Source organism: Musca autumnalis, unplaced genomic scaffold (genome assembly GCF_047663935.1).
Source record: "Musca autumnalis isolate F117 unplaced genomic scaffold, ASM4766393v1 scaffold_1, whole genome shotgun sequence".
NCBI classification, from domain to species: Eukaryota; Metazoa; Arthropoda; class Insecta; order Diptera; family Muscidae; genus Musca; species Musca autumnalis.
The window spans coordinates 46,783,039-46,791,596 of NW_027411644.1; the positions used below are offsets into that span (position 1 = coordinate 46,783,039).

At 35.6% G+C, this 8,558-nt stretch overlaps 1 pseudogene; it reads right to left on the minus strand.

Annotated features, from left to right (window-relative positions):
* Positions 1-6,475: 6,475 nt before the first annotated feature.
* LOC141404576 (uncharacterized) lies at positions 6,476-8,317 on the minus strand (annotated as a pseudogene).
* Positions 8,318-8,558: the final 241 nt, after the last annotated feature.

The window sequence follows — 8,558 nt, forward strand, 5'->3', positions numbered from 1 at the left end:
AAATAGTTCTGCCCTCTTTAAAATGTCTTTCTGGGAATATTGTTTTCCACTTGAACCGCCTTACGTTAAAATGTCGTTTTGTTATTTTGGTACTTCAGTTTAAAAACTAAAATACTGTAAATATAATTTCACATATCGCTCCTTTACTCAAAGAGTGACACACCTCAATAAAATTCAGTTTCGACAAAAACGCGTTTTAAGTTGGCGATTAAAATTTGACTTCTCAACTTACAGAGATTATTACACAAAAAAATAAAATAACTACTTGGACGATATGCTTCATAATGTCTAATTTTTTTTTTTTTGAATTTTGCCAAACTCGTAGTAAATGAGCTGTAACTCATTGAGTCTTAGAGAAGTGAGCATGAAGTCGTAGAATAATAGAAATTGCTAACTCAGAAAATGCATTTTTAAGTTATGTCTCTCTTTGAGTAAATGAGCGACATGTTGAAGATAAACGTGGAACATTTCTATATACAAATGCATAATATGTAAATATTTTGAAAGTTATGTTTCAATGTATTCATTTATCTGTACATGAATACCTTTTCTAAATTTTCAGATATGCAACTTTTATTACTGCCTTCTGTCGAAAATAAAATGAAATACAAAACTAACTTTTTCTTTTTTTCACACACTCATAGTCCAGTATTACACAAAAATTCTAACAGCCCAACTTTGTTTCAATGACAAGCCCCTAAATACCAACAAAAATGCGAATGCCATTCCTTCTCCTATGCAATTTATGTGTGTGTTTAGTATTTGCGGCAAAACTTTACATGAATATGCACAAACGGCCTGCTATCTGTATTTCAGTGTCCATAGTTTAGTTTTGGGGGAAAAAGGAAACAGAGGAAAATTTTTTCTGTTTTGGTTGTTCACACTTTAAAGAACGAATGTGTCTTTGTCGTTGTCGCCATCACAGTGTAAAGTTTTCATTTCAAAATAATGGAAATTATTTTCCTAGAAGTTGACAACTGGAAAATGTTATAATTTCTAGTGTGTAAAGAACACCAGCAAAATACGTTTCTGTTAGCTATGATAAGGTCAATGTGAAATAATAAGGAACTTTTGAAATACAAGCCTATATATTTTGCTAAGTTTTCTTAAAAGAGTAATATATAAAGATAACATTCTAATATAGTTTTCATGTTTTTATATATAACCTCAGCATTTAGGCTATATACACCACTTTGATACGACCACAAATGTGCCTCATCGAAATAATGGTTTTAGACCTCAAGTATGTTTTAGACAATTTGGAGTCGATTTAGCCGCCTATTTGTCTGCTAGCTGGTGCGCAATATAACTCTCGAACGGATCAACCTATTCGAACGAAACTTTGTACTTTGTAATATTTTATATGGTATAGAATGTATACCGCCCGGCCTAGATGAGGTAAAAACAGCAATCAACCGGCTGAAGAATAATAAAGCAGCAGGAGCCGATGGCTTACCAGGCGAGCTGTTTAAAACCGGAGGCGACGCGCTGATAAGGTGTCAGCTAGTTAGCACCATCTGGCAGGAAGAACGCGTACCCGACGATTGGAACCTGAGCATCCTATGTCCCGTCCACAAGAAAGGAGATAAGACTGTATGCTCCAACTATAGGGGCATAAGTCTTCTCCCTATTGCCTATAAGATAGTGTCAGGGATATGAGCGAACGACTAAAGCCAATGGTCAACGAAATAATTGGACCATACCAATGTGGCTTTAGACCTGGCAAGTCCACCATTGACCAGATATTTACCCTGAGGCAAATCCTAGAGAAGACCCAAGAGATGCAGATCGACACATATCACCTTTTTGTCGATTATAAAGCAGCATTCGACAGTCCCCTCCGATCAAAGGTATTCCATGCAATGTCTGAATTTGTATCACCGCAAAGCTCACCCGGCTTTGTAAGATGACTTTAACTGATACTAGGTCCTCACTTAAAATTGGAAAGAACCTCTCCGTACAGTTCAGTACCAAAAGAGGTTTCAGACAAGGACACAGCCTTTCGTGTGACCTATTCAACATTTTGCTGGAAAAGGTAATACGAGATGCAAATGTCAAAAGAAATGACACAATTTACCCCAATAGCCACATGTTACTTGCTTATGCTGATGACATAGACATCATGGGACGATCAGTAAAGGAAGTAACTGATACCTTTAGGAAGGTCGAAGCAGAATCTGCGAAAGTGGGTCTGGCCGTAAACGGCGAAAAGATCAAATTGATGGTGTCGACGCACAAAGCGTCCATAGAGCTCGGACCAACTGTGGAAGTTGGTACCTATAATTTTGAGGTAGTTAAAGACTTCGTCTACCTCGGCACTGCCATAAACACAACAAACAACATCAGTTGTGAAATAAGAAGAAGAATTGTACTGGCCAACAGATGCTACTATGGTTTAAGTAAGCAATTTAAAAACAAAGCCACATCTCGTCAAACAAAAATAACACTATACAAAACGCTGATACTGCCCGTGCTAAGGTATGGCTCCGAAGCATGGGTACTTGCGCAAGCAGATAAGGCAGTGCTTGGTGTGTTTGAGAGGAAAATTCTTCGAAAGATCTACGGGCCGATTTGCGTTGACGGTGAATATCGACGTCGTATGAACCACGAGCTATATCAGCTATACAAAGACATGAATATAGTCAAACGTATCGAGATGCAACGATTGCGTTGGCTTGGCCATATCATATGAATGAGCGATGATGAACCCGCTAAAAAGGCGTATGAATACATGTCACATGGCGGTGCAGGCAGAATCGGCAGGCCTAAGCTTCGATGGAGCATACAAGTGGATGAAGAAATGAAAAGGCGCGGTATTCCAAAAAGCGAAGCGAAAAACAGAGAGGAATGGAGATCATTTCTTAGTTCGGTCTATGGAACAAATGTTCTGTAATGGGCCACCTAAGTAAGTAAGTAATATTTTGCCCAAACTTATTTCAGGTTCGAAGATGGGTTATATCGGCAAAAATGTGTCTATAAAATCGTTTGAACGATAACTTTCAAAGGGAGTAATCGATTTGGTCCAAACCAGGGTTTCGGAGTCGGAGTCTACGAGTCGGAGTCGAGCAATTTTGCTGGAGTCGGAGTCTGAGTCGAAAAAAATAACTCGACTCCGACTCCGGGCGAAATGTTTTCCACGTTATAGAAATACAACATTAAATTTTTAAAAATCATTAAATTAAATTTTTTTTAAATCATTATTTATTTTAAAAGAAAGGTATAAGAAAACATATATGCAAACGGTATATTATCCTGAGTTAAAGGACAATTCACTGGATATTTAGTATTGAAGTGTAGTCTATTCATCCTTATTTTGTTGATCCAATTGATTCTTTACATTTTTACAAACAAAAGTAAAGTTATATGACAATCGAATTAAGATTGGACCTTTAACCTCTTTCGTCAGTAGTCTTACTGGTCTTCTCACAAAGGTCTATTGGTGTTCTTATCTTGTTTTTTATGAGAAGTCATTCTTGTTTTCTATTAAAGATATTGTGGTCTCTATGGGAAATCTGGTCTAGGGGAGGAAAAATTCCTTTTCGGAATGAAAGCCCCAATTGAGAACCCCAAAGGATCCCATAGCTGAAATTTCTAAGATATGACATAATAATTTTTTTGATTGACCCATTGATCATTGAGAAAATAGCTTTATATCTCTGCTTGGAGATATTGTTTCATAATTTTTAGATGACATGTTTTCAGTTAAATAGAATGAGGAACCTTTCTGTCGAATATGCTGTCCTTCTAGCTCAGTTCCTTCCATATCCTTTTTGTTCTTGAACTCAAATAGTAAAACCAAATGAAATTTTCTACAAAAATTATCCACCGAAAATTATATGTAGGTTTCCCATTTCGAAGAAATCGACATTGTCAAGTTTTCATTGTCCTTTATCAGTTTTACTCTTTACTTTCTCAAAAAACCCATATGTTAGGTGAATTTCGCAAAAATTCGTATGGTTACGCTTCTGAATTAGGGCATCATAGATTCATTCCGCCATAACTCAGAAATCTGACAAACGGCGAAACTTTTTTCTAGGATTCATTATATGCTCAATGAGGGATTTAGATGTAGACATTCAAATAACCCGATCTGTCCGCCAGAAACAGATGTAGTTCATGTGTATCCGAGTTTTCTACACAATCAGTAGCATATACGAAATTCAATGAAATACATAATCATAGAGTTTTCATGAGGAAGGATCGGGTAAAATTGATAAAGGACAATGAAAACTTGACAATTTCGATTTCTTGTCCTAGTGGAGCGACCCTACATAAAATTTTCCTAGCAACATTTTTGTAGAATATTTTCATGCACGAAATATTTCACTAAAATTATCCACTCCACACCAAAGTTCAAAATGTGAGCGCTGAATTTCGGTTTAAGGGGTGATCCCTACTTATAAATTTCAGAAAAAAAGTAGAAAGTATAAAAAGCATAGAATATGTGATCCAATTTTTAAGTCGATCGGAACAATTGGTTTATTAGTTTGTAAGGAAAAAACTATCACATTAGCCTATATAGGCCAAAATATAGGAAAAAGTTAAAAATTTGTGCCTATTTTATTCATTTTTAGTGGTATAGGAATTCACTCTCGGAGTCGACCCGGAGTCGGAGCCGGAGTCGTGGAAAAAACTCGTCTGGAGTCGGAGTCGAGCCAAAAATACCTCGACTCCGAAACCCTGGTCCAAACTTTGCACATCAAAAAATGTATACCAGACATAAGGTTTCAATATGGACTCAATCGGTCTACACACTCATGTAACTCCCACACAAAATTTAGGAGAAGTGCAGTTTAAGACCTCCGCTCGAATACCTTTGATTTTTGTTGTACAAACTTGTATTCGCTGCCCCCATTAAGACGGTACAAGTGTTTTCGGTGGCAAGTCCATACTTTCTGAGAAAATGACCCGAAATCTGTAAAGAAAACCTTGTATGGCTTCATGTGTAGTGGCTGGAGCGCACTATAATTCTCGAACGGATCAACCGATTCGGTCCAAAAGTTCGTAGTCGTAATATTTTGTCCAAACTTAGTTCAAGTTCGAAGATGAGCGATTTCGGTCCTGCGAGTTCACAAGAGTTCAAAACTTTTCGCTGAAATGGGGCGCACGATAACAATCGAGGGCAGTAACCGAGTTGGTCCATACTTTGCACATTGTAATATCTCTACGAGACAGATTTTGTTCGAATACGGTCTATATACATAGGTCTGCTACTTCGGGTACCTCGCACACAAAATTTCGCTGCCCCCTTACGACGGTACAAGCTTTTTAGCGACAAGTCTATACTTTCTGAAAATATGGCCCGAAAACTGTAACAAACCTGTATCTTTCAACAGTGGCTGGAAAGTACAATAACGACGAATCAACCGATTCGGTCCAAACTTTGGCCTTCCTAATATTTTGTCCAAATTTATTTTAACTTCGAAAATGGCCCATATCGGTCTTCAACATTTTTGTTAAATGCAATTTAGGATCTGTTGGAAGATCCTTAGGAAATTATACCGAAGCTACACCTTGTGGACCTGTTTACAGCGATATAATATTTATTGTGCCAAAGTCCATGCTCTTAATGGTACGGTGACCAACTGAAATGACTGGTTGACGTGATATCTATCGAAACGTAATGACCCCGAAAAGATTCACTTCGAAAATGGTACCTCCTCCGCAACACGTTTGAGTTTTAATTTAAATCCACCAAATCCTAAATTATATCCAATTGGAGGTCAAAATATTCCAAAACGTGCACCTATATTTTCCATTTTCAATACCAAATGTTCTACGGACCTATAATACAACTTTAAATTCCTACTTCAATCCGTTCGGACGCTAGAGTGTTTTCCACAGACGTACAGACCGACGTTACTATTTGGATGCAGAATTCCACACTGATCAAGAACATATGTACATAACGTCATCACAAATGCCAAAAGTCGTAAGTAACAATTTCATAAGTTTACAGGAGAAGCAAAAAACGTTATAAAATGAAAACTGTTTTATATAATATCGTAAATTTTTAGCATCATATTTTAAGACAGATGAGGAATATATTTCTAAAGTTTTTTTTTCAGAATTTCAGACGCTGTGTGAGTTACGTCATTTGGAATTATGTATATTTTTCGTAAATGCCAAAAGGCGTAACTGACAATTTGTTTAGTCTACATTTAAAGAAACTAATATAAATGAAAAATTATAATCAACATGCAGCTGATTTATTGGCCTACACAGTTAGTCGAACTTTAGAATAGCTTCTGAGTGTGTTGGGTTCAATTCCCAGTATTAAGGGTGACATTGCAATGGACCTCAATGATGTGAACTGTCTATTTCAACTACCACTCTAAACTTGCAATTTTAATTGTATTAGTCGAGATTTTAAACATCTGATCTTGAGTGTTATATATATTGCTATATTTAACTCAATTTATCTACAAAATACCGAAAATATAAATTAACTGATAAAACATTTTAAATTTGTCTTTTAATTTTCATAAGGAATGTTGTCATAAAAGTAGTGACACTCACTTGGAATTAAGCGTTTTAAGTCTTGCAGGTTTTGAAACTTTAAGTCTTTGTGTGTAAGTTACATCAATATAATTTTCAAATTTTGATTTGAACAAAATCTTTATTTCAATATGCAAGTTACATCAATACAAATTGTTGTGTGTTTTATTTTTAATTATGTTGGGCGAGCAGCGTTGCTGGCTCTTATGTTCTTGACTTGTGACGGCAGAGTGAGTGTTACTCTTTGTTTTGAAAATGTTCTTCCCACCAAACTGCAACATAAACATTTTCATTTTATTTTACTTCTCGCAAAGTGCAAGCTCAGCCTCTGGCAATTCAGTTGGTATTTTGTATGTTTATGTGTTAACTCAATTCAGTTGATATTTTTTATGTTTATGTGCTAACTTGTACATCTGAAGGGGATCCACTGCTTCAACATTTCCAGAAATTCTCTGTGGTAGAATCTGGTAGTCGTCTTTGATGTCTGTTTTGAAATAGATTATACCGCTAGGATCACACTATGCACCACTGAAAATGCAAACAACTTCTAGTATGCAATTTTTGAAAGTACATATTTAGACTACAAAAACCCTAGTAGGGTTTTGTCCTGTCAGATCCAGTTCGGATTTTATGGCCTCATTTAAACCGTGCTAAATCAGGCCTTTATCTCAGAAACGATTAGGAACTTGGCCTTGCTGTCTTTAGCAATATTGTAGCCCTAAACTAGTAGAACTTATCTTTTGAAACAATCACATAAGAAAAACTCCATCTAGGGCATCAAAATCTATAAAATATAGAAAATTTTTTATAATTGCTGAAATTCTGGTCAGTATCGGCTAAACTATTAGGAGTTGAACCAATAAACCTTTTTCACAAATCTTCCAAATAAAGTTCTCAACAATTCTTTAGAACATTCTGAAACTCTAGAATGCTTACTTCAGTTGTTTCAACGGTATTTTGCATCATATCTTTTACAATACATATTTCAAACACAGTTCACACCAACAGTTTATTCTCGCATTTCGGATTTCACTACATTATTGACATTTTTATTAAATCGTCGTTGAAAAATGTACGGAAAACAACGGGAAAGAGGCATTTTAAAACAATGACATGTTCTGAAGAGTTGTGTAGAAAAATTAACGGTTTTGGATATACGGTGCGAAATGTATAAAAATTGTGGCATTTTTGCATATATTTTGAAATTTGAGGTAATAAATGTAGTTTTTCCAGTTCATTATTTCTCCAAATATTTATTCTTGTCCTTACCTACAAATTTGCATTAGAGGTCAGAAGAAGATTCGCATTGGTTTCAGAGACATAGCCCCGAATTTCTTTAAAAACTCAATATTTAACCATGTTTAGATGGGGCCATAAAATCCGATCTGGATCTGACACAACAAAACCCAACTAGGGTTTCTTGTCGTTTGGGTCTGTACTTTCAAAAAATCCTCAGTTCGAATTGTTTGCACAAGATCACCTTAAAAATGTTGCACAGTGTCATACGCCAATGCACGCAGTTTACGAGTATTGACTGTAGGATCTCCTACCTTTTTGTCTAAGTAAACCAATGCTAAATCATTAACAAACTTAAAACAAATATTAATAAAAATATTTATCTCACCTGGACGAATGGAAGAATACCGCTTGGGAATAGAATCATAGTCAAAGGAAAATGTATGATCCAGATGATGAACTTTTAGTGGTGCTGGATTAGTTCGTGCTGTTTTTTTATTAAATCGACAAGCTGTGATGGCAAATTGATTTGCTTTTTATTGATTTTTCTTTCAATAAGTGAATGTGTTGAATCACATTCCATTTGCGTGTGACCTACTAATCTGTTTTTATATGTCTTTTTCATGGAGTTCATACTGATCATTAGACTGCGGAATTTTATGCAACCCATTTTTTTTTATCCAATTCATATCTAATTTTGGGACTGGGCATATTTTTGGCTTCTGACTAAATTGCAATCAAAACATATGACATATGCAAAATTATGCAAAATGCAAAAATTTTTGCATATGCTAAATTTATGCATTTTACAAAAATGTTTGTAT